This window comes from Acanthochromis polyacanthus, chromosome 7, assembly GCF_021347895.1.
Source record: "Acanthochromis polyacanthus isolate Apoly-LR-REF ecotype Palm Island chromosome 7, KAUST_Apoly_ChrSc, whole genome shotgun sequence".
Classification (NCBI taxonomy): Eukaryota; Metazoa; Chordata; class Actinopteri; family Pomacentridae; genus Acanthochromis; species Acanthochromis polyacanthus.
In genome coordinates this window covers 23,433,588-23,461,063 of record NC_067119.1, presented here as the reverse complement: position 1 = coordinate 23,461,063, position 27,476 = coordinate 23,433,588, and the positions used below count along the sequence as shown (strand labels likewise).

The 27,476-nt window shown below is 40.6% G+C and overlaps 1 long non-coding RNA gene across 1 annotated transcript; it reads left to right on the top strand.

Annotated features, from left to right (window-relative positions):
* The first annotated feature begins 13,210 nt into the window (after window positions 1–13,210).
* Window positions 13,211–18,979, top strand: LOC110950206 (uncharacterized). Its single transcript, XR_007942894.1, has 2 exons — window positions 13,211–13,507; window positions 16,103–18,979. It is a non-coding gene; the product is annotated as an uncharacterized LOC110950206 (long non-coding RNA).
* The last annotated feature ends 8,497 nt before the right edge of the window (window positions 18,980–27,476 follow it).

Here is a 27,476-nt window from a genome sequence, read left to right as displayed (position 1 = left end):
TTGCTAAAAGGTAAAGACACATGATTATTCTGCATAAAGGAAAACACAATGAAGATCCTTTCCCTGCAGGCTAAAAATAATTTAATCTGTCATGTAGATGCGCAAATAGCGGTCTCACACCTGAATAGCACCCATTCTTACTGGGCTTCTCAAGTTAGTAGCAGATAAATCTGTTTCTCCTCATCTGTGCTGGTATACAGAGAAGAAGCTATTGTATCTGCTCAGATTTCCTGCTTGCTTTGGTAATCTCTCTGAACCACCAGATTAGAGCAATTTGTGTTGAATGGAAAGAGCAGAGTATAGACTGAACAAAATCATCTATAATGCTTTTATTAATATCTATATTCTGGAGAGAGCTGCAAAAAGTATTATCCAAAATGTTTAAACTATAGTTATGTTATTGTTAGTTTTAGGATTATGGCTGAGAAATATTGCAGTTCTGCTGCATAAAACAAGCGCTCTGTAAACAGCAACTATAAATAAAGTTTTACCATGACACACTGATACTGAAATGAAAGCTGCTACCTGTCTTGCTCTCATAGTCGCAAGCTTTTTGATATCTTTTGTTTTGCTTTTTAGTGGAAAACAGTACCAAGATTCCATATTTTCACAGTGAGACAACTGAAAGTGATCCAAGTAACGCAATTCACAGTTTCTCTCTTGTAAAGTTCCAATGGTAAAATCTGTCTAATAAGGCAAAGACAGAGAGTCCCCATAGAACACAGCACCAACCAACCCTCTGGGTCCAAGTGTTGTTGTTTGCACATGGCCTCAAACCCTTGAGGCAGTCAGGAAAAAGGAGGAGGAAATCTAGCAAGACAGAGACAAAGAGGGGACTCTGTTGAACTCAAAACCACTGCAGAGGAGGCCGCAGACATCCCACAATCCCCTCTGATTCTGTTATTTTCTCAGATCGCAGCGAACGCTTCTTGTTGATAGGGGTTGGCAGTGGAGTATCGGCAAGAGGCGTCAGAAAGCTGTGGTCCCCGCTCTGAATCCGCCACATTAGATGGCGTGTTTGTGCCCTAGGGATCGCAGCGCCTCAGCCTGTGTTTGGGGTACTTTGTCAGATGACTCAGTGTGTGTGATTTATGAGCTCTGGAAAGGTTGCATTTCCAGCACGCATGGACGTCCGCATGGTAAATGGAGAATTTCTGAATTTATTAACATACAATGAATGATGATTAATGTTTTGGTATAGATCATGCTCTCTTTTCCGATGTCTCAGTGTGGGGGTGATATATGCAGCAATAAAATGATATGTATGTACTCAAAAGCACATTGCCTGAGTGTCGAGTCCATGACTCTTAGACACATTTGCTGTGTGCCTGTGTGATGACAGTATTGGAAGGTTTCATAGTGTTGTCTGAACTCGGTGGACATTTATATATACATAGAAAAACTGTACTTCTTGTGTATGCACTATCCTTCACACAAAGTGAACTGTTCCTTTCTAAGGCAAAAGCACCTTGCATAGTCAGTGAGAGGATGTATAAATTAAAAACACAAAAAATGTGAGCAAAAGAATGCAATTTAGACCGATATCAGGATACATTTAAAGATCCATTCATCAAAATCCCCACCATTATTAACTTTTGTATTCTACAACACATCTTGTGTCTCCCTCATCAGCTTTTTCAATATCTTCTCAAATACATTACTGCCAGTGTCGAGCGGGTATGTTCACCCTAGGCCAATTACTGCAGTGAACCATAAAGGTAAGCAGTGCTGAAGAAGGCTTTGTCATATATTTGCCTTTGTGTCCCAGCCAGACCCCCTCAGTGGTAAGGTGGGAAATACAGGGAATGTCAGACATCTTTCTAATCGCGGTGACAACAGAGAAATCAATATGCAGAGGCATGTTTCTGACAGGTTTTTGGGAATACGTCTATATACATGAATGTGAGTCTACCCACATGTTTGCATCTCAAAATGGAGAATCAAGGTTGACTTCTACTTATGCAATGACCTTACTGTTTCACCCTTGGAATGAGGTTGAATATTGCTCTATGCCTGCATGTGAGGAAAAAAAAACGAAGAGATAGCTAGGTAGAGTGATCATTCCATTCTGTAGCTTAGAAGAAAAATAACAAGTGTGTGTATGCATATCTTGACATGGCTGTAAATATGCGCACTTTGACGTGACCGTGTATGAGGTGTGGTGTGCCTTCATGTTCAGTGTTTAGTGCCCAAGTATGAATGCAAGCCTAGATACATTACAAATGTGTCTGAGTATGTGCATGTGCACGTGCTTGTGGGTTAACTTCGCATGTATGAGGTTGCTGTCAGAAGAAGCTGACTGGTGATGAGGGATGGAGAGAATCAGAAACACATTGGGCTGGGAATGGGGTGTGAGCCGCAGGGTCGCCCTGGCACAAAACACAACTGCCTCTCACATCATTACCCTCATTCCCCTAATGCGCACAACACTTAGAGCTACAAACAGGCTTGACTCCAGAACACACATACAGGCACACAAACCTACAGAGACACGCATTCACTCAGGATGCCACACACAGACGTATGAATTTACTTGTGCCCACGCGCACACTCTAGCAACACAAAATGTGTTATTACTTACTGCATAGTGTTGGAAAAAAACTTTTTCATGAGTGTGAAAGCAACAGAAACTCTGTCTGAATGTTACAAATAACTGCAAGAAAAACATTCCCACAACATTACAGATGCAACAATTTTGACACCAAACTATATAAGAGGCCATTTGTAGGTCACTGTGCTGCATAGCAGCTTTTCTAGACCTATTCTCAACAAAAGTAAGCCAAAGACGGCATTTTTCCACTCCCTCAGATTCCTTGCCCAGTCTGACAACACATTCAATGCATTTGAGACAAAAAAGATGATAGCCATTTCAGACACAATTGAGCTCCCCTGGGAAAAGTATACCTATTCAACTACAGGACCTCCATAAAATCACAGTAGTTTCACACTGTAACGGATGCCTTCCTCCCTTCTTGCTGCATGAGAGGTTTTAAGAATGGTGGGAACGGGGGAGCGGTTGGCCAGAGAAAGAAAAGATAAAGGAAGAGAAAAGAGCAGAAGATACGATGCAGAAGAGTGGAAGGGAGAGGTAAGCCAAGCATAAAATAACTTCAATCTAACATCCTCTCAGTGGGGTGGTAGGAGGCAAATAGCAATCCCACCAATGCCGTGTACTCAAGGGGGTTTCCCCCACCTCTCACTGACCCATAGAGAAGAGGATCATGGGAGAGAAGGGATGAGACAAACCCACTTCAATTAAGCCACGGCGACGTCTCGTCAGCACGGTAGATGAGGTGTCAGAGAGTTCAGGCGTGGATAGATCACAGGGAAAAAAACAGTTCCTGGCTCAGCACAGTCACGGTCTTGAACCTTTCTTTTCTGTTCTCCTATTGTCTCTGCCTTCTCTTCAGTTTTCTTTCAGTTTATAATATCAAGATTTTGTTTTTTTTGTGGCTTTCCTGCAGGATCAGTTTGGCCTGGATGTCAGCAGACCCACCAGCATTCCATCTCACAGGCCTCTTAGATACTGGGACAGATAAACTTCTTATCAAATTTGTGCATTAGCGCGAGCCGCCTCAACACACCTGCAAATGACATTTAAAGGTCAAAATGACATGTACGGGTTGCGAGACTTATGCTACATATTATGGAATATCAAGATTGCTGGAGGAAGAGTAGAGAGCCAAATCAGATGAATGCTTGGAAGAGAAAGAAAGACTGAGAAACAGAGAGTCGACTAAAATTAGCTTAACATTTTTTTTCAGACACAGAGAACAGTGCCAAGTTGCCAGGTAGCCTTAACCACTGAGGGAAATCAACTCATTGTGCTATCAAAAACAAGGAAACAAAACAGGTTATTTTTGTAATGCATCACATCATTAAAGATTTGCTGCTGCAATGAGAAGAGCGTCATCAAAGTCAAAGTTTTTAAACCGAGAAGCTCGGGGAGCCATAAGCGAAGGGCATGCACTGAGAGACCCTGAGATATTTGCGAGGAGAGTCCTGTGCCAAGGATTTTCATGAGATAACTCTCCCTGTGATTAGACTGACATTACCATAATATCAGCTTTGTCACCTCACAGGCCAATTGTTACGGAAAAGTGCCATCTTTTCCCATAGAAGCATCAAGCAGGCATCCTAAGGTACAGAAGCCGCTTTCCCCAGTCTCTTCACCCAGCCCCCCACCTCACTCCCCCATGAAGCTCTGCTTGGGAGATACAAGCTGGATTTGGCTCACATCCTTGCCTCTTCCCCAACACTCTGCTTGGCTGCCTGGGCGCCAACTCTCCCAACCCAGCTGCACTGATTAGCACAGGCAGATTATTAGGCAGGCATCTCCTGGAAGCACTGCGTACTTCTTTTCTTTACCCTTTTTGTTTCACTTTCAAATCATTGTGCCCCATGCAGTTTACTGTTGATGTCTAATCACAATATACAAAAGACCAAAGTCAAGGACAGGAAAAAAAAAAACTAAACAAAAAACAATTAGCCCCACACATATTCAAGCAAAGTAGGCAGAATGAGGTGACACAAATTTGTTTTTAGTGCTTGTGGATACATCAGCAAAAAGTGATTCATCAGCATTGTGAAAAGAGCTCTCTCATCTTTCATTCCCTGTCTCTCTTTCTCTCTCCCTCCTCCACCTCCACTGTCTAGCACCTGTCCTGTTGCCAAGATTTCACCTCCCAAACCCCAGGACGTGGGCATCCCGCACTCAAACTTGTGCAATGCCTTATCTGTACCCCACACACTAACATCCAGCATCTGAGGCATCCTTCTCTCTCTGTGCCAGAAATATGCCGGCATCTCTCTCCCTTGCTCGCTCCCTCTCGCTCTCTCTCACCCAATTCTCCATCATGTTCTTTTCTCTTTCTCTCTTCCTCTCTCTCTGGAGCTTTGCATTTGAAATTGAACAGACACACAGCCAATTTATCATAGGCTGACACGTGTCATGTCCAAGGCCTAACCACAGGGACTTACAGTAGGCATTGCATTTATCCCCTTTGTTGTCAGCAAGGACCAAGACAATACCAGGAGCTATTAAAAAGGAGTAGAGAAGGAGAGAGGGAAACTAGGTGGAGAATGAAAGAGGTGAAAATATACCATTAAACATCAACCAAGATTGCATGCCCCTCTGAAAGGTTACAGACCCCTGCAAGGTTGAAGCCAGCACATTTTCCTAACCAACAATCAAATATGTGGTGATGCAAGGCATCTGCGTATAACCCCGATAGAAAGCCCAGACAGGCATGAGATGGATTGGGTGGAGAGTTAACACAATATGGGAACAGACCTTTGCGGTGGGGTTCACACTGTATTTTAAATTTTAATATCACCGTGCGATACTCATACAACGAATAGAACTAGAAAAATATAAGGACTGAGTTCTGTCCCAAAACAAAACCGCTAACTTAAAAAAAAAAAACACCTCTGGGAAGACACTTAAGAATAATCTCAAATACATAAAGAAGCCTAGAAAGTTAACTCCCAGTTGCTAGGCTGCCATTTAGATGCTTTCATAAGCTGCATTAAAGAGCAGGAGAGATACTTAAAGGTAATCATTCCTGAGACATGAAAGGGACAAAACTGTTAATGTGCATCATATAAAACCTGTTCTATTTAATCACCTTATCGCTGTATTATCGCTCCTCTCTTTGAACAGGTTCTTTAAAATAACACACATCCTTATCGTTATACTGTGTGGAAGAGGCAAGAAAGATGACCCTGTCTGATAATACTGTCACTACAAAGAATGTATATATTCTCCTTATGCAGACGAGGTGCAAAAGATAAAGAGAATGGGGATAGAGGCTAATGAGATGATGAGGGAGTGTGTGTATAAGTAAGAGTGTATGTATGTGTGTGTGTTATAAAGTTATGAACCACAAGGTTAATGTTTTGGCATCTCGCACGTCCATACACTTCCATTCATTCCGCTTTAACACTACAGTATTCAGCATGAATGTTGAATAGGCTGTCTACGGGGAATTTATATTCTAACTAATAACTGACAGACAATCCTGACAATGGTCAAAGAAACTTCAAAGACAAAGCACCATCCTCCATCTCCTCTCACTCATAAGACAGAATCTACATTACAACATCATACATCTTTACAACCTACCAGTCTACTAGACCCATAGACCAGCGGGCTTGAGAGCTGCTGAGACTGTTCATTACCCAGTGGTAAGTGACCTTTTACAAACCAGCTTTGGAAGCCATTTTGGCTCTTCCAGTAATTAACAAGTGGTTATGCATGCGAGACGATTAATGGAAGGTCAAGTGTTTGCCTGCTACCCTTTTCTAGACGCCATTGGGACGCTGACACTGAATCAGAAGTTCAGAGCCCATCAGCTCCTGAGCTTCACACGTGGGAATCAGTCACCTCTGTGGTCTATAGTGTAAGATACACACAGGCTTTGGTTTCTGTGTAGACTTGGAGAAAAGCGAGCATAATCTGGCTGTGTGGCTACATCTGATATGAATCTAAAGGAAGAGGAGTGGAGGAGACACTGAAGAGAGACCTGGAGTCTCTGTGTTTAATGATGGATGCCTTTACTCTACGCACACCAAGGTTTTCATAGACACACGTTGAATAATAACTGAAATAAAGGCTAGCCACGGCCCTATTGGCTTAAGAGTGCAAGAGATACTTGACTAAACATCCCGGGCTATGCCGGTAGACTGTTGAATTATTCTGCTCTCACAGCCTTGTATATTTACCCTATTTTTTACTTTCATAGCGTAAAGTCTGATGTTGACTGCTATTAAATTTCCCTTGAGGGCACACTCCCTCACTCACATGCTCCTATCAAATGAGCCAACAAAGCATATCAGGGTGTCGCGTCTGTGAAACACTGCATCACCTTTGTTCACTCTTCATCAACCCTCCGCCCCCATGCTATTACCTCAGGACTATTCCCTATTCCCTGCTTAACCCTTGTCTACAGGACTGGTGTCACACAGAGCACCACTCTACTGCTCTCCATATTCCACAGTCCCTCACCTCTGCTGACATCTAACACTCGCTTGTCGCCTCTGACGTGCACATGTGCATACAAACGCGCTCTAAAGCACAGCCGCAAACACTAACTGAATGAAAACACAAATGTGCTGCTACAGGAATACACACCGCAAATTAGCAACACACAATGACAAATGCACACATGGATGATTAGCCTGTGGAGGGTTTGATGTCTCCAGATCTTTGCCCTTCATAGTAGCAGCAGCACTTGTCATTCCCACTGAACTCTGCCCCCTGTACTCCCACCAACACACATACACACATATATGCACACACACAGGCATTGGCACAGTGGTGAGTGAGTCAACACTAGAGGTGGCAGCAGAGAGTGGCATTGAGAAAGTCTGTGCCAGTTGCCTGCTGACAGCACCTTTGGGATTGGTAAAGTTTGATTTGATGGCTTTCCTTGTTAATTAGGGTTTGGAGGTGACTCCTGAAATGGAAATGGGCAAAATGTTCAAAAAAAGATGTGCCAATTCCCACATCCCCTCCATCTCCACCTTCCAAAACATGTGACCTATATACAGGAGTACCTAATGAAGAAAGTAGAACAATCAAGTCATTTGAAGTTATAGGCCACTCTGCATTTGTGTGTTGCTGCCAACGTGGGCAGGGCAGTTGAGTCTAACTAATCATGTGAAATAGGCTAAAACTTGTATGTGAACAAAGTCAACAACAAATAAGAGAACAAAGACGAGAATGTTTGTTCTTTAATTAATCGTGCATGCGTATTTGTTCAAGCATATCAATTTACATGTCATGTAACACTGTCCCCTGCTGGTCTGGAGAATTGCTGCATGTGTTGAAAAAAACTGTCATTTTACAGTTCCGGGATATTCCTCCCTAATGCAGTGCTGTATGAAGTAGAGAACGGGATGAAAAAGAAAGAGGGAAAAAAGGCAAGAAGAAAAGAAAAAAAGACATAAAGAAAGAGGGAAAACGGAAAGAAACGAAAGCAAGGAATAATTTTCTTTTTAACTTATCAGTTCTAATATTTGATGACAGTTAGGAGGAGGGTCAGGAGATGCCCCATGCCTCTTACAGGGGTCACCCAACTTCAGCTCCCTGCTGCAAGGCTTTTTTTACTACAGTATAGGACTCAAACACATACAGTGCACAGTGGCCCAGCTCCTTCTGATTTACTGTGTGCGTGCCGTCCTCCATTTTATTTTACAGCTGGCTGGCATGCCGCTGGAGGAGGATATTGCAAAAAGCCCAAGGTCAGGCTGCACAGCCACTGAGATGAGACACACACTTATAATAACGCATACACATGCTCTCTCTGTACACTGCCCAACCAACATTAGTGCCTATTTTACTCCGTCTTGCTCAGACTGTAGATTGCTTGCATCAACTCTCTTTATCATTTCCCAACACAAATTCAAGTTGTTTTACTTATTTGGGCTCTTATACAATTTCAGCATTTCTAATTTTTTCTTTACTGCTAATTTTGCTCTAGTTTGTAAGCAGGAAATTATCACTACATTCTTGTATGAATCTAGAACAGTAAGCACATTGTCAGTGGCATGTAACCACAACTTAGTAGCAGAAACAGAAAAATAAATATAAAATAAATATTGCGTATTCAACTTTAGATCATGACCTGCACTCAAACAGTGAAATTACAGCATGCACATGTGGGACAGGGTGAGAGGTGAAGAAAGTAGAAAAAGTACAAGGGGAAAATCTAAGAGATGACATACATGAGGTGAGTGAGAGAAAGGAGGGGTTGCAGGGAGGGGGCACTAACAGAGTGCTGACAGCATGTAGAACAGTCACCAGATATCTTTAATCAGTGAAATGTATTTCCCTCCTGCTCTGCCCGGGAATTGTTCAGCGGTCAGACCTGCTGGGGCGACACAAATGAATCTTGGCGGAGGTGAGGACAAAGGCGGCCGTAAGGTTATGGCATGTAGATGATTGGAACTCTGCCGGTTTCTAAGGGAGCTGCCATGTCCCACAGAGCGGGTGTCACAAACAGATGATGGGGACAGGGTACCCACTCCCCAACCAACAATTGTGTGGGAAGGAGTGCTCCACTGAGGATGCAGTGTGTTTTTGTATACAAGTGTGTACGTGTGCACACACACACACACACACACACACAATTGAATATGCATCTATAACCTATAGAATACACATGCACTAGTATACCCATAACCAAACAATAGTTGCACTCAGATTTGATGGAAATATGATTCTGATCCTTAATTTTCAAATCATGCATAGAAAACACAGGAAATAAGCCAATGGGAATTTTTAAGAAATACAACATTAAAATACAAAAAAGCAACAGTTTGTGTCCTCCTACTTTTTCTGTTTTCAAGATTCTGCTATTATAATATGTAAAATAATAATGAACAGCATTAGTCACAGACTAAAACACTTTAATCAGCTTTTGACCTCACAAAATGGCCTTACACTAAGAGCACACCAGGGAGAAAAAAAAATATGTCTATTTTCTAACAAATTAGGAAAAAAATGCATTTCTTAACCTCACCAAAGCCTTTGGCTTTTCTGTGATGAACTATTTCTTTTGATTACACAAAATATGTACATCTTCTGACCTCATCTCGATGGGTTTTACTATGTTATTGTCTTAGTTGGTATTTTTTGTTTAAATAATTTGTAGTACACAACAACTTCTACTTTGCCAAACAAACTCTGATTATCATAATTAACACCTGAAGACACCAAGAATGCTCTGTCTCAATACAGTTTTTCTGTAATTCTGTTAATTCCGTTCAAACTATTTTGTCTGATTATTATCCTATTATTCTAAGTCTTCTGATAGTCGGGTTTACCCTGGCCCCACAGTGTTAACCAATCAGATGCCGGTGGGTGTGGATAGAGGCAGTTAAGGGTGTGGCTTATGATGCCCCATGACCCAAGCCCCTCAAGGAACCTCGTTCACACAGATGTCTTGTCTGTACTGCGCTCTCCTCCTCACAAGCCCACCTCCATTTACTGTCACAGAGAAAAACTGTATGAAAAGCAAAAATGCAGAACGGCCTAGAAAGGTGTTGTACAGCAGTGATTCACAAGGTCCTGCTATTGAAGGCAAAAATAAAAAAATAAAAATTCACAGAGGGAAAAGGGCAGCGACAAACCATAGGTCGGAAAAAGGGCAATACACCAGGTGTGGAACTGTGGGGTACAAACAGTGGCTGAGGAGAGGAGGATGGGTGAATGGAGATGAGGATACGGTATGTGTGTGTGTGTGTGTGTGTGTGTGAGTGAGAGACAGAGAGATGGAGAGAGAGATTTGGTATGTGTGCGATTGTGTGCTGAGGCAAGAATGTTCTTAATGGGATACAGGTGACAACATGCTGACCAGAGCCACTGAACAATGATTACTCAGGGAGCTGGAGGTGTGAATGTGTTTGAGTGTGTGTGCGCCGGAGAGAGAGAAAGGGACTTGAAGCGTTAAATCTTTTTTAAACAATATAATAATGTTTTTTAAAGAAATTGCAGATACTTTGCCCATAATTCTTTGTACAGATAAAGAGTTAAGCTCAAAAAGAAAAAGGACAACTAAAACTTTGCTGTAAAAACTAAATGGTACAAAGCTGAAAACTATCACAGTGATGATCTGGCATATAAAGCACCATGTTTAAAGTTCTAAGCACTTAAGATAGATTATTTAGCTACTTATCCATCACATAATTCTAGCAGAAACGAGTCTGATCAGTCCTGAGATCATTCTGCTGCATTACAGCAACCCCCCACACACAACCATTTTCAGCAAATCTGCAACTAATGGTGTGGCCCTCAAAGCCCTAATCTCAACATTATGAACTACACTTTTTATTGATTTATTTAATAAATAAATACTATGGCATTATTTCTCAAAGCATACTCACTTTACTTTTCGTGTCTAAAATGTTTGCACATTCCTGTGTATAATATTTTGATTACATCGAAATTTATCATTTTTTTTAATTGAATTTTTACAACCCTTGAATAATTAAAACTTTTAACAATGTTAAATAATAATGTTCTTAAATCAACATACAGAAATAATTAACTTGAAATAAATATTATTCAGTTATTAATTTTATTCTACAATAAACAATAAAGTTCAAGTTGTGCACTTATTTTTCATATATAAAAACACATAACAAAAGAGACTTAAAAACTCATTTCTTTTTTAAACAAATAAAGGATTATTGAAAAACCTGAGGTTGTTAATTTTATTGATTTAAAACAAAGGCAAATTAGGAACAGAAAATCTACACTTTATATTACAATCTTCTGGAGAACTTTAAATTGTAAAACTGTTCAATTTAAACTATTCAGGTGATTTTGTTAGGGATTTAAAAAGAAACTTTTCAGAACAAAATTAATTAATTCTACATTGAGGCCAACAAACTAAAGCAGTTTTTTTTTTATCATAACTGTCGTCATACTGGCAGAAAACACAACACTTTGAAACTTTCTTTGGGAGCTAAAACTGAGGTGAGTAAAACTGGTGGGTTTTGTGGGGTAAGCTATTTACTATAATATTTTTAAAAACACATTTTTCATTTTGTAAATTTGGGTTAAAACTTTTTATTTGACATACAAATCAATACACAAAATCAAAGAAGTACGTGCTGAAGTTAAATCCCATCTGTTAATTGTTCACTTTGATTTTTCCGCAACTGATGAGAATAAGAACTGTATTAACCACTGATAACAGGTGATTGTTTTCATTAGTGTTTCTTTGTGTCTATCTTGACCCCAGCTTCTCCACCAGTCATTTCTCCTGAAAAGAAAATTATTCAGTTGCTGTACTGCCAAAGTAAATTTATGTAGTATGTCAGAGTGCTTTTGAATTATTCTAAAAGGCTTGTCAAAATTAATTAAAATATTTGTAAAGTAACTTTGTAATTCCTCTTACTTGTGAACATGCATTGTGGTGCCAAAAGCACATCATTTATCAGAACATAATTTCCTTTCCAGTGGTCTCTCGACAATGGAAATACAACATTGTGTGGAACACTGGTGCCCCCTAGTGTTAATTATATGACCTTTTGATTGAAACAACGCTGATTGTCAAATTATGTCCAATCAATACTAGCTGGCTGAAAATTCACTCTGTGACAGAGGCCTTGATGTGGTTTAAATGTCTTTATTTTACTCACATACTGTGAATTAGGACATTAGATATGACTATGTGTGTGTGTTGTATTTTAAACTATTCCTAACAAGTTTTAATCAACAAATAATAAATCAATTAACTTTAAAATTTGATTTACAATATAATCGTAGGGTTTCATAAATCTTAAAACATCATACAAAACTTTAAAAACATTTTATGATTTTTAGCAACAGCAACAAAACTCATGTTAACATTTATACACAGGGTTGCAGGCATCAGAAGTCACCCATACAGAAGATATAATTTTAGACTATGCTTAAACTGACATCAGGTTCAATCCTACGGACTGTTTTCCCTGCCTGATTCCATCCCTCTCCAAGCGTGTGATTTCTGTATGTGTGTATTAGCTGCCGCTGCAGGATCTTCTCTTTTCCCCGTGTTTCAGGAGGCGTAAACTGTAGTCAGTACCGGCAGTCACACATACTGTAGTACTGCACGGCCACAAGTTATAAACTGTGCACTTGTGATCTTTCCTGACGTCCTTTGTCTACAGTCATCATTAAGCAATAGTGAAGAAAATAAATGGAAAGATTTTACTTTTCCCAGAAGGGTGTAAGAGTTTGTATACATAAATCCAATTTCTTTTTCATAAGACAACCCTGAGCCTTGTACTTCACCATCTATCCTTTTATGTATCGTTTTACATCACATGTTAAGCTGTTTTTGCCCGTGGTCTTAAATTAAAGAAAAACAAAATGTGTGGTCTCAACAAATAGGAGTGGGGTTTTGATTTGCATAATTGTAACCATTTTTCATACACAGACGCTGTAGGTTTTTTTTTCCCTTCACTACTGCCTGAGTGAGACTGCATCATGAACTTATACCCTCAACTCCTCTCTCTCATCTTGGAGCTTTGGAAATTAAGTTATTCTCATCTGGCAACCCTCCCTCCCCTCAACCCCCTTGATCACAAAGAAGCCGTCAAGCTAAAGATATGAAAGCACCCCACAACAACCCCAAACCCCCTCCAATAAGCATGCCATGTTTCTTATGCAAATGCCAAAGTGAAGCACTTACACGAGGACTTTAAAAAGTATGGAGACCCCGTCAATGCAGCTGAGTATTCTAACGCTTACTCGCTAATTTCTATGGGTCAGCTGTGGAGGAACAGACCTGCCAATCATTTTCACATGTAGCAAAATTTGTCTGTCTACAAACAGGGTTACTTTGCCGTTGCTATGGAGACTAATCCGAGTCCACAACTCCCCCCACACTCCCTGTCCACATTCTGTGTGTTGACACCGTCAGGCAGTTTCTGAAACTACCTGATCACACATTTAGCTAGACGCTGGTGGAGCCACTGGGAAGCCCTCGAATGGAGTTCACTGTACGCGAGGAAGGTAAGAGGACTCTGTCACTCTCTTGAACTTCCACTCACACAAACACGCAGACACACGAGTATACACAGAAACCTGGAAAACATATTTTGTTTTGCACTTTTTCCTCTTTCACAGTCAAGCTCTTTGGGTATTTTTCGGGAAAAAAAAATAAACCAAGAAGATTTTTTTCCCCCCTTTTCTGACAACAAAACTTAAATCTGTTGCAACTGTTTGTCAAAAGAATTGCGCATTGGTCTGCATTGAAAATACTTTTGGTGAATATTCAACAATAAAAATATGTCGCACAGCAATACACAATACTTAAAAACTGATCTGTTAAATTTTAAAGACATCCAGTTTCATTATGCACAAGCTACAAAATCCCCTGGACATAAACAGCTTTGAGTCTCAAAAGTATATAATATGCATTTGTTTTTAAAATAGTTGCAATGCAGGGAATAGACAATTAAAAAACATATTTGCATGATGGTAAACCTGAGTGTCTAGATTTCCAAGTGGAATATTCGAGGTTGTCTGTTTAAAATGCTGTGCATAGATCCTATACCTTCTCCCTGCAAATCAAATATTCATGCACTACCTTGTTGTCTCTAGTCCTGAGGGTAGAGATGGAATTACATATGCCTCACACGCATCTTCATGAATCATATATCACTGTATACCTACACACACTCATAGTGGCCATTATGGAGAACACACACACACACACACACACACACACACTCGCACACAAGATATGTATGAATGTATATCTACATGTGAAAACAACTGTCCAGCTCTTAAGGTTTATTTAGAGCATACAGACCATGATCAGGATTTTCTCCTAAACATAGCAGGTACATGGAACTTAACACTGCTGTGGTACTTGAGTGTCAAAGACAGAAAAGTGGGAAAGAGTGGGAAAAGAGGAAGAGGAGTAACTTGAGGGTGGGGTGAATGAACGTGGAGGGGTGTTTTCACGTTCTCAGGGCAGTGGCCTTTCTTGGTGCCAGGATAGGCACTAAGGCACCACTCTGCAGCCCCCTTCAATTAAGCAGGAAAATTGATGTGTATCATTAATTATGTCAGTAATATCATAAATCATCACTCGATGCAGTAATTAATTATTTTCTACTCGTGTGAAGAACATGACAGAGTAGAGATAAATAAGGGGAGAGAAAGCTAGAGTGGAATTGCAGGGGAGGAGGGGGGAGCCAGAGAAAGGGAGGATGGAGGAGGGACGGGGAGGGATGGGAGGCTATTCGTCCGTCAGTAACTGGGGGGTACTCTCACACGCTCTATTTACCGGACCATTGGGATGTGACGGGAACGTGACAGCCCCCCTCCTGCTCTCACTTACCAGCCTTCTCATAGAGGAACGACAATTAGGCCTGAACGAGACGGGCACTTCCTGGAACAGATGCTGGCGTTCCTTGTGAAAAGCGACCCTGTCCTGCCTCTGAGGTTAAGGTGTGTGTAGCAGAGTTACCATTGCCTCTAAACGAACTAACAGCCTTGTGATGGACCATTTATAATCAAAGGGCAGCCTTAGAGAGAGTACGCCTGTAAGGCCAGTGAAGCTTGTCTGAGGAGCTGAATGCATTTTATTGTTCAAGTCCTGCCCACCATTATGGGGAACGGTTTTGTGGTTTGTATGCGATAGATCTGAGGCTCTCTACTCCCAACCTCAAGTTGAGGTTTACGCAGAGTTTGTATGTGGTTAGCAGGTGTAAGTGGGGAGTAATTCAGGATTTAAGATTTAGTTTGATTATTACATATTTAAGACTTTTTCTTACAGCTTAGAGTTCATATGTTAAGCAGATACAAGCAGTAAATAAATTTGACAAAATATTAAATTATATGTTTAAGGATTTTTCCTATAATTAACTGTGCATATATTCCAACAGCATTATATGGTACAGAAAAAACTACAACTTACCTAATTTATACTGTTTGACAGGCTCATACATTTGAATTGATTTTTCGCCTTTGTAGTTCTAAAAATCGGAAATCAAAATTATTGTTGCTATTATTATGACAAAGTTAATGTACTTAATTTTCACGTTACGGGATGAATAGCACAGCAGGGTTTAATATTTCAGTCTCTTAAATTGTATTTGATTAAATGGGCACTTGAATGAGAAGTATTTCAGTTGATTAAAGAATACAAGAGCAAATGAAGAGCTCTCTTTGAAAGGTTATCCAAGCAGAACTAACTGTTCTGTCTGTGGACTTTGAACTCATTTAAAGAGCTTAAAATATTTTATTTTTACCTGTGTACTGTACTACTATGTATAACCTCTGCTTTTTGTCAAAAATTGTGTCTTAATCAAAAATTTAAATATATCTTTTAAAAAATATAAGCTTACAGCAATTTCATAGCTCCAACAGATGACAAATGTGTAGATTTATATAGTTTTTCAGAAGCAATTTAAATAGTCCACACAGGAATCTGCCTGACACCTACACTATATGTACTCTACATCCCATGCTACACAGAGTCTGAAAAGTGGAAGAAAAGGTGATAGAACACCGACTGCAGCCTGGGAGATTTTAAACTCCATTGCCTTTAGCTCAGTAAGTGTTGACTGACTCACATGCCCGTATGCCTTCTCCCAGACCTTTGTGGATGCAGAGTATCGATCCAGAAGATGGGGCGGAGATGAAGGGAGGAGAACCTGTGCTGAGAAAAAGTAAACACCGCTCCAGATGACAAAACACTGATCACCCCGGAGACCTAGACCTTCCCTGCTCTCTCTTTCTCTATCATTTTCTGTGACCTTTGGCATCCCAACCTAAAGCCATGATCAGCCTCACAGTCTTCACCCACTGTGTCTATTTAGCGGTGTGCTTATGGTCACGAGGATTCGTTCATTTAGCCATGTGAGCATCACAACTGACAACAGCAAAACATATTTCAAGACATTTCTATGCATATACATATAAGGTAGGGCAGTGGCAGGGTTGAGCAAGAGGGGTTTAGGGAACACAGGCATCTAAGCCAGTGTTTAATATCAAGTGTGCACAGCAGAGTTTAATCAATACCAGGCCTCTTTTGTTCCCAGCCTGCTGAGGAGAGCAGCGGCCATTCACTCCAGAAAGGTTAATGCTGGGGGTCAAGTGATTTCACACCCACACCAGGATCCTCCATGTCACCACAGCTACCACGCCTCCAGCCACCATGACACCAGCGTCCTGATTTATAGGTTGCAAGAGTGTGATGGGCTTGGAGGTGAGAGGGGGGGCAGTGTTATCTTATGATAATGCTGTCCCTCTGTACTCCCACAAATGAAGGGAATGAGACAGCAAGAGAAGGGAAGCAAAGGGAGAGAACCAGAGCAGACTTAACCTCCCTTGCGCACACGTGGGCGTTATTTTTCCTCTTCTGTCTTCTCTGTGACATGGACCTTTTGTTTCAGCCAACCGGCTTCACATCCACACAGAATGACAGTCTTTATTGTAGTAATTGCTCCAAATTTGCGTGGACACTTGAGAAAGGGCAGCGACGCTTAGCGCAACAGCAGTCAGTCATTACGGATTAGAATATTAATAGTACCAATGCAGCAAGATTGCAAATCTGTAAGAACTGTTTATGATGCCTATTAACAAATCACAAAACTTATTTTGGCCATTTGCCTTTAATTTAAGAGTTGAAAACGAAAGCTTAAGTAAATATTCCATCTGAAGTCTCGCTGTCTGTAGGGATAAATCTATATAATGGGGATGGCGTGGTTAAGAAGGTGCCAGAGAAGGAAGAGGCGCAAGAGGAATTAACACGAGGACTTATCTCGCACGGGCCATTATTTAAAGCCTCACTATTCTAAACACACCACCCCTCCAATGAGAAGAACAATAAATAATCCTTCCAAATAAAATCTATTCCCTGCAAATTCTCCAGGATACAGCCCATCATTATCAGTAGGAGGGGACAGACAGCAATTAATAACACAGCCACCCGTCTCTCAGAGAGCATCCATCTTATTTTCATTAGGTCTATTGCTGTGTGCATATGTGTGCTGGCTTGTTTGTGAGTGAGTGAGAGTGTGTGTGTATGTGCGTGCATGTATGAGTATGTAAGAGACACAGTGTAACTGCATGCATATTTATGTGTTGTTGAATGATTCCACTCAGCCTCACTGCCAAATTCCCTTATAGTCCAGCCTTTACTCTGTGGGCCTGGATGTATGCCGTTTGAGGTAATTTTTTGTGATCCTGCCTTTAATTTTCTAATGCCTTATTAATGCTCTACCAGAACTACCTTTGATTCACTTCTCTGGATCTCCTGCATTTTTTATCTCATGTTTGGAGGCAGTATTCTCTCTCCAAAAGGGCAACTGCGCTAGCATTAGCATCCTCTGGGTCTCTGGGGGTGACAATAGCAATTAGCTTCAATGACGGAGCGATATGAGAGGCTGCTGATTGACAGTTGCCCCCAGAGAAGGGGCTGACTGAGGTGACAGCTGGGCTCTCCACTCTCCCTGGCTGCCCCAGGCTCTGGCCCTGTGTCATCCCATGCGCCAGCCAAACTCTTCCCCAGCACACAGTCACATGTCTAGTTACATCCTGTGCGGTGGCCAATCCCTTCCCCATCACTCAAGCTTATGTCTTGTTATATCCTGTGTGTCAGTTAAACCCTTTCACCTCGGTCCATGCCTGTTTCTTGTTATTCTAATACAGCACAATGTAACACACAATGCTGACCTTTCTTTTTCCCTTTCCCTCATCATACTCCGTGTGTGCGCACACCCAAAGTGTGTGTGTGTGTGTGTGTGTGTGTGTGTGTGTGTGTGTGTGTGTGTGTGTGTGTGTGTGTGTGTGTGTGTGTGTGTGTGTGTGTGTGTGTGTGTGTGTATGAGAATGTGTCTGTACTTCCATCGCATCTCATGCAGTACAGCCTGATGGTTTGTATCTCCTCGATGTCAAAGCAACAACTGCAGCAGCCCTGACACATCAGTGAGAGTTTCTTCAGTAGAAGCCTGAGGAAATGAAGCGCTCCCCGTCTATTGATCCCCCTACACTCCACTGTGCATCAGGGAGACTTTGTTTTCACTGCCTAACAGAAACACAGCTCCATCAATACTGTACAGTACTCCTCGGCACCAGCTCCTCTCCTCACACAGTAGCGTCCCAGGAGGCCTGTGATAGACTCCACTAACTGTACACAAACTGTACAGAGAGAGAATACAATATGTTTGTGTGTGTTGTGATGCATTTGTCAAAGCGCAGAGGGGGCCCTGGGATGGCAACGGCAATTTAAGGAGTATAAAAGACATATTGGCAACAATGGTTTGTGAATGATGTATTATGTAATCTGCCCCAGGAGTATATCTCCTCTACTCCATCTCCCTTACTTTTTCTTCCCTTCTGTCTTTCTAGCTCTGTTTTTCCCATCTTTATCTTCCTCACTCTGTTTGTGTGTGTGTCTCTGGTATGGCTTTTAAGGCTCACTTCCACATGCATCAAAATAAGTGCCAATAAACAAATCACTGCACTAAACGGCATCAAGGTCACATCAATCTCAGAACAACAATGCTGACTGGTTTCACCAGAGTCTATTAGTTTGTGGGGGGGGGCAAGCAGGCACTGGGCCAGGCTGTGTGTGTGTGTGTGTGGGCGCGTGTGTGGGCGCGTGTGTGTGCATACGGCAAAAGAGACCTCTGTCAGCACTGATAGAGCCCCACCATTCTTATTTATGGTGCACTGTACTCCATGTTCAGCATTCAGCCTTCAGCCTGTAAACAGGACAATGGGACAGAGTTCTGACCGTGTGTGTGTGTGTGTGTGTGTGTGTGTGTGTGTGTGTGTGTGTGTGTGTGTGTGTGTGTGTGTGTAAAATACTGTGTGCCATTCTTTAGCCACGTCTTCACTGATGTCTTGATAAATCACCTGATTTTAGGTACCCTCAAATGACTCTCGATCTTGTAATTTGTTTGCAAATTATTAATAAGAAGAATAAACATGAAAATATTGTTTCTGAAAAAAGCAACAGCAACAACACATGTTCTACATCTGTGTTGTATGCATGCCATTTGTAGAAAAAAAAAAAGCTGGTGACAAAGTCAATTTTTTTAAAGTAACATTCAACAAGCAAGTGTGAGTCTCAGAAGAGTCAGAAATTCATCCGTCGGGTACAGCATTACCTGTCCAAGCAAAGTTGTAACACACACATTAAAACGTGCAGGAAGAAAAGTTTCTTCATATTGTCGGAATATTCTTCAAGCATTAATTATGCTATCTGAGCAGCACGTATATCTTTTACATCTTCTCATATTTCTCAAAAAGCTTCCATATTTTGGAATCTGTGGGATGAGGGAAATCACAGAAGTTGTTACCTTGCACTCATCAAAATGCAGAAATCCAGAACTAGATTTTTAATCAATCACTCCTGCATTTGTAAGTCTCCCAACATTTTACTGTGCAGTTACAGGTCTCTCAGCAACACTAAATCTGTACATAAAATCCACACAAACATTTAAAACTCACAACAGTAGGAGTAAATTCTGATATAAAACATGAGCACTAACCAATATAGTCAACTTGTAATGAGAGCAAACTTTCAGTGTAGGGAGATTCTGTGGGTCAAATGACATAATTTATGTCATGCTCCACTCTGTTCCTGTTGCCATTATTCAAAATGTATGCATGCATATCTCACACTTTGCTCTATTTCACATTTTTAGTGGCAAGGTTCTCACTGAGCAGTTCAAGCTTATTTTTCTCATTAAATGTCCAGACTTCTATTTTTTTTCTAAGAATTGCCTTTTGTAGTAAAAATATTACAGTCCCTAGGCAATTTTGAGTGCATTTACTGCTGTATGTTTCACTTACTATGTATCCCTCAAAGGAAACTACGAGCACGGTGTGGTTGTGTACCATGCAAGTGTATTTCTGCTTGTTATAAGTCGCAGTGCTGATGTGAAACTAAAAGGATCTAAGGTATGGAATATAAAAGTGAGAACTACATTATGCTCAGAAGGTCAAACAGCAGGGTAACAAAGCTGTTACCGAGCAAAATTATTCTCCATACTAATCAACTGCAACTTTTGTAAAGGCTACTATGATGTGGAGTTTACGTAACTGTTTGGCTGGGTTGCAAACCACTTGAGTCCACATCACATCCCATACAATTTATTACCTCTTGAAGTGAAGTCCAATTAAACACTGAAAAAGTGCCTCTTTATGGGTTTCATATGGACACACACAAGATAAACTGTGCATGGTTGTACTTACAAATAGCCTCACGCACACAAAAGTTCCTGCACACACTCGGGCCCCTGAAGATATCAGTGCGCTTATCAGCCTGGGTTGAAACCATCAACCTATCACAGTTATTGATCAGATGAAATATTCCACAAGTCCCTCATCTTTACACTTTCAATTCAAGCCAGAGGGAGCCTTCAAACTCTGATGCCACAGAAATACCCAACCCACTGCTTTCATCTAACCAGACATACATTAAATGGTATTAATAGCACGGCACGTAATGGATCAATTCCCTCTGTTTATGTGGAATGGAATAGAGGAGGACGTAGAAGAAAGACACAGACAGACAAAAAAGGAGGGAGGGATTAGGGGAGGGGAATGAGGTATGGTTGGATAGGGAGAGATATTTCTCTGTGTGGGAGAGGTGTGAGTGGGAAAAAAGCACCTTATTAAATGACAAGCTTTTCCTGGTTTGCACTAATTAATTGTGCAGTGCCACTGACTGCTAATTTGCTGGGAAAAATGCATCCCAAAAGCAAAGGGGGCTCCTGCTTGAACTTTGCCTCAGAAGCACCTAATTCACCGGTGACTGCAGCTGTGTCCCTCTCCTGGACTGCAACACTATTAAATTAGAGCGCCTGGGCCATCAATTTAATAAGCGCTGGAGCAGATCATTTGAATAAGGACAGTATTAGTATTCTAGCTGAGCACAACTAAGAGCAGCTGACCTTTTTCACCGCAGAGAAGATCCTTGAACACATCCAGCTGAATCAGAGAACACAGTAATAAGCCCGTCAATGCTTAACATTGTCAAAAGGAGGGATGTTTTTGCTCTCCCTTCTTCAGCCAATCACCCTTATCCCCATGGTAGTGCCAGTTACTGTGGTCTATCAAGCCGACTAGGATCTCAGCAATTTAAAACAGAGGGAGGAACGAGGGGGAAAAGGTAATAAGGGAAGACGAGGCGATAAAAACATGCTCACATAATAGTGAAAGAGATTTATGATTAATTACACTATAGGCTGCATGGGTCCATTTGTGCATGCGTGTGCATGTCCGCATGTGCGCTCATACATGATGTGCACACATGTACACCTTCCCTCCAGATGCAGAATTGATTTATGTGCATGTCGGGGTGTGGAATTGATCAGTTCACATCAAAATTCCCCATGAACTTCCACATAACAAATCAGATCCTGACCTTTAGCCCTAACATCTTTAGCTGCTGATGCACACCTGGGGGACAGCCTATTAAGTACTGTTTTGACACATACTGTCGCTGTTTTGAACAGTACCAGGGTGAATTGGCAGCGTAGTGAAACATTATTGGTAGTAATGCATTGGGCTGTGAAATAGATCATCTGCAGTGACAGTTACAGTGACTGTCGGACCATAGAAAGAGAGATTTAACTAGCTTTTTGTCTGCATGAAATAAACACTGCATGGGGGGTTAAATGCTCCAACATATGACTGTTTGGTGACAAATCAAGCACTTTCTAAGTACCTACTGCAGTTATTAGCATTTGGTAAACATTGAAAACACAGTGACAGAGAGCAAAAAAGTTTAGCTTTGTTCATCTTACACAGCTAATTTAAAGCTAAATATTTCCAAAGATGGGTAAACTATCAGGTATACATACTGATACAGCACATTCTTGTTGCTATTCTTTACATTCCTTATAATTAAACTCTAAGCATCCTTGCATTTACAGAAATACTTCAAGGTAATTTTGTCATGACAGGCAACATAGTAATCGTTTCAGTGCATTGAGTACAACACACAAGGCTTCAAGGGCAACATGGAAAACAAGGTCTGAGACTGGTCATACGACTGCCACTACTTGGGCTTAATCCAGGGATATAATAAATAAACAAGATGGCGTCTCATTCACTCACAATGCAGCACTTAACTGCTGAGGACAAGAGAGATCCATAAATAATGGGGGAGTTAGATGGTAGATATATGTTAAGCCTGGGAAATGGCCAGCTCTGTGTTTTATGGGGCTAGTTGCAATGTTGATGAATATTTGCCGGTTCGGAATCATAGCTTAATGTCAGCCCACAATTTGTTGCAATTAGTAGGATGATTTATAGGAATGGCAAGGCCGAGTGCATGGTAACAATTAACACAGCTTTCTCTGGGCTTTTTATTAATGGGGTGTCGCACCAGAAGAAGGTTTCAACCAAAGCTAGTACATCTGCAGGCCGCTCAGCGTGTGGCATCATCCGGCAGCAAAAACGGAAGACGGACTAATTCAGTTCTCCAAATAGACAAATAGAATGTATATAGACTCAGTCGTGTTATTTTGTTTGTGTTTCGTCGCCTGCGTGTAGTCAACTGTTTATGCAATATGCATTATGTGTGCTGGTTGTGCCACATTTTAATTAAAAAAATACTATATGTTCAAGTTTTTTATTGCCTCTAAAATGTCTGTATTTTGACAATTTATTCCAATTATTTTAGCATATATAACTCTGTGTAGTATAACAAAATTCATATGAAATATATTTGTGGGCGACGGTTTTTGCTATTGCTTATATATGTATGTTATACATGCAACATTTGGCATTTAAGTGCGTACGTTTTTCAAACTATGCAATGAGACAAAAGGAACCAAGCAGCTGTTCTGTCTGGCAATAACAGGGTTCAAGTGAAGCGATGTGCCCCTAAACGGCTAATAAACGGCACAAAATGAGCCTGCAATTAAATTTATACACTTGATTGCACTGCTGTCATGTCCACTACAGGCTTATCGAACACCTGGGATCTATTTCCTAATAGAACCTTGGGGAGAGTGGGAAAGAGAGAAAGAGGGGGAAAAGAAATGAACAAAGCAATCTTTTTTCCCCTCTAGTATTTTTGTGTCTGCTTTTTCAGACATTTGTGGAGGATCCTCTTCACAGACACTGAGGACTTGAGGTCTTGAAGAAGAAAGACAAAAGGAGGTGGTTTTCATTGAAAATTGTTGTATAGCTGTGGCAAATAAGTTTTTATACATTTAAATATTGCTGTATTGATTTGTAGACATTAGGAAGCAGTGTTATGACACAGCTTAATGAAAAGTTTGTGTTTATGGACTCAGTCAAAGTGAGTATTTAAAAAAAAAAACTATCTGCAAAAAATGTATTGCATCTTCAAAATATTAAATGTTATGCCTTTCAAATTTTCTGCATTTTTAACAATTGAGTAGGAGAAAAAAAGCACTGAGTAGCATAAATGTCTATATTTTATTTGTGACCTGTCTCAGCAAGTAATATGCATCAATACATGATAATAAATAACGTTGTTACAAATCTAATGAAATGACAGATTCTCTTCTGACTCCTTAAGTGCTGACACTGCACTGCAATACCTCTCGGCCGGGCCTCAACACTCCATTTCATCATGAAAAAGGTGTCAGCACAGCAAATTATAATCGTTAATAAACCTTTATTTGACTGTGTTTGACAAAACTGTGAAAATGCTCATCTTTTTCTCGTGTGTAGTTACATGTACTCTTCTCACTTTCGTCTCTTTCTCACTTTGAATACATATAAAAAGGACATTTATGTCCTTCCCAAGCACAGATACAAACAGCTTTACAACCCAACAGTACGAGTACTGAATAAACTAAATGAAAAATCAGCATTTTCTTTTACTGTTCTTACAGAACTACAAAATCAGCAACAGGTCACATTTTATCAAATACAATTAGACAACATGCGATTACAATTTTGCTCTTCCTCAATATGAGTGAAAAAACCACAAGTTAAAGGTTCAACATTATCAACCATAAGAGTCTTACTGTATTCAAGTTAAATGCAAAAATCCTATATTTAGTCTGAGTTCCTTGTCTTAACAAAAAGCAAGACTTTCTTCTCCCTACAATTCCTTCAATTTGCTAATTACACCGGGCAATTTAGTGAGCTAGAAAAAGTGAACTTTTGGGGACGTTGTGTCCGCAATCTGTCTATGACCACTCCTAAGTCACAAAGTATGTGGCAGTAGGCCAACGATAATTTTGCTAACCCTTTTTAATTGTGGGAGGGTCATTCACAATACCCAGTAGAAAGCATTAGGCACTGAACTGCAACTGACAAGGGCAGGTTTCCCACCAGCAAGAGGCACCTTGCAGGCAGGCCAAGTCACAAAATGAGAACAGAAAAAAGAAAATACAAAAAAGAATAAGCAAAATTAAGAGTCATATTTTACTGCAGGTTTTCACTTGTTGCAAAGTTCTAAAAGTCTGAGTTTCTAATATGTATTTTCTTGCACTGAATATAACACTTGAACTTCTCAACTTAATGGGGACTTGAATATGACACTTGGGTGTAGGGACCCAAAACCATAAATAAGTCAGTCAGCTTCTTATTAGATTATGTTTTCTAATTTGGTGACCATGTCAAGCAATTATTCGGCAATCTCTGCCTCTTTCTCTACTTACCTGGTTCACTGAGTGGCTAATGGTATTTTAACTTGGCAAAATTTTTAGAGCTTTTCGGAAGTAGCGGTAACACAATTAGTTCAATATGTTTCACAGTTAAAAATTTAACAAAGCCAATTTTCCAGGAATTTTTCAAAAGGATTCATCACCAATGTTGCTCAAATGAAGAAATATACATTGTCTTCTCTTTTCTACCCTTGCCTTAAATTACCCTTTTTTGACAGCTGACTAACAATCATCATTAAGGCTTAAACAGTTACCTGTGAGAACAGCCATAAATCTTGTTAAAATAACCAAAACCGTCTCTCACGCTTTTTTCCACACAAGAAGCAACCTGTCTGTAAGCACACACCATCTGTACATAGTTAGGGCCGTATGCACACAGATGGCAGCCAAACACTCCCAAACTTGCTCTGTCCGCACGTCTAACCTTACAAAGCAAACTAATTAACAGTAAAACGCAGAGAGAAGGAAGGAGCAGTCTGAAAGAGTTGCAATGACTCTAATGAGGAGAGAGAGAGAAGAGTCATCTATATAGCAATGCCGGAGGGATGGGGGGACTTTTACAGAGGCTTTAGCTTTACTGCCCTCTTTAAGATCCATATTAAATGAGGGCTACTTATCACCAAGCCTCTGTCCCAGCACACAAGCCTTTAACAGCATGGCGCAGGGCATAGGGCAGGCATCTGAAAGGAGGGAGATGAGTGGTGGTGGAGCTGGAAAGGGAGGAAGAAACCTTGATTTGCCCCATAAGATGTTGCTACAAGCGCCTCCTGTTTCATACTTTATTGTGAGAAGCAAGCCAAAAACACGTTAGCATGGGGTCACATTATTTTGGGACAAATTCAAAGTCTAAAATCTGTCATAATTGATTTCAATGCTAGCAACGCCATATTTGATTCCACCTGTTTTGACAAAACAGCTAAAGAACTGTGTACCAGCTGTGTCCAGCTTCAAAAATACTTTAATTTATTTCCTTTGACAATGACTAGGAAGCAGTGAAGGGGTTGTGTATTGCTCTGGTTGTTGTCTTTTCATAAGACTGTGTTCCCACACTTCCAGTGGCCTACCATGCTGATGAAATTTATTTAGTGAAAAGGAGGACAACTCCTTGGAAAGTTAATTAGTAGGAAACAAGCAGAGGAAAAAGCAGGAAACGAGAAATGACCCAGCTGCCAAAAGTAATAACGTTTTCATTATTTATTTCATTATTCATTTATGGATGTGTTCAGACAGAATTAATAATAGAAATCCCTGAGAGAAAATGTTTGTGCTTGGAACCCTATTACGAGCAGGCCAAGTCCAGTGGCACAGTTAGTTAACATGCACAAATGTACTGCCCCTGACAAATAACATATCAAGTGGAGCCCTGGATTAGTTTGTGTTCCCAAACCTCTCTCTTTCAATTCTCTGCTTTTCATTTAATTGTTTCAGTCAAGGTTAAGGTTGTATTCAAACTGTTACTCCCTGCTACCTTCTAGAAAAAAAATAACACAGTTTAAGAAAAACTAAAGCAATAAAGCAATCATCTGCTGCCAAATGCTGTGAGAACTGTATCGCAATAATCACCGTGGCATCCATTTAAATGTCTATGGCTCTGTTTTCATACTAAAGTGAGATGTCCATTTGTCCCTGAGAAAACCAGTAATGAAGCACAGAATCAATTAGAAGTCCCTTTGGAGGGTGGAATTTGTGCTGTTCCATTACACATTTCTGTTTTTTAGTCCAAACATTACACTGCATGATATTCCCTGATCTGGCCTATGTTTGCTTTTCTCACTGTTTACTGCAACACTTCCAGGCCAACTCACATTTGATTTCCCCCACTGAGATTCCAAGCACACTCCCAGTACACACTCTGGAGAAAATGAGTCCGGAAAGGAGTAGTGGCAAATCATTCAAGGCTGTCCAAAGATCTCTATTACAAAAGCAGATTTTATTTTCACTTCCAACACAGACATCTCTGTTAAAAAGCATGTCAAAGGCAACTGGGATGGCTGGTTTTTCTCTTGGCATATTATTTTTCACTTATCAAATGTGTTTCCCGCACCAGCGTACCAACCACAACCCACCCACCCAATTCCTGGCTTTATATTATTAAGCAAAATTGAGAACGGGTGGCGAGGGACACAGTGCCTCATTGGATCTATGTATCTATCTATAGACAATGAGATAGGTTGGTGTTAGTGTGTAGGGGCGAGTGTGTGTTGGGGGTGAAAAGGACAAGTGAAATTTGGGGAAAAAAAAAAAGTAAGAAGAGAGCCTTGGCCATGTGTCAGTGGAGCATTTTACATTATCCATACATGAGGCATTTCTTTTTTGCTCGCCTATTCTGCACTCAAAGCACTAGGGCCACGGCCATGTGT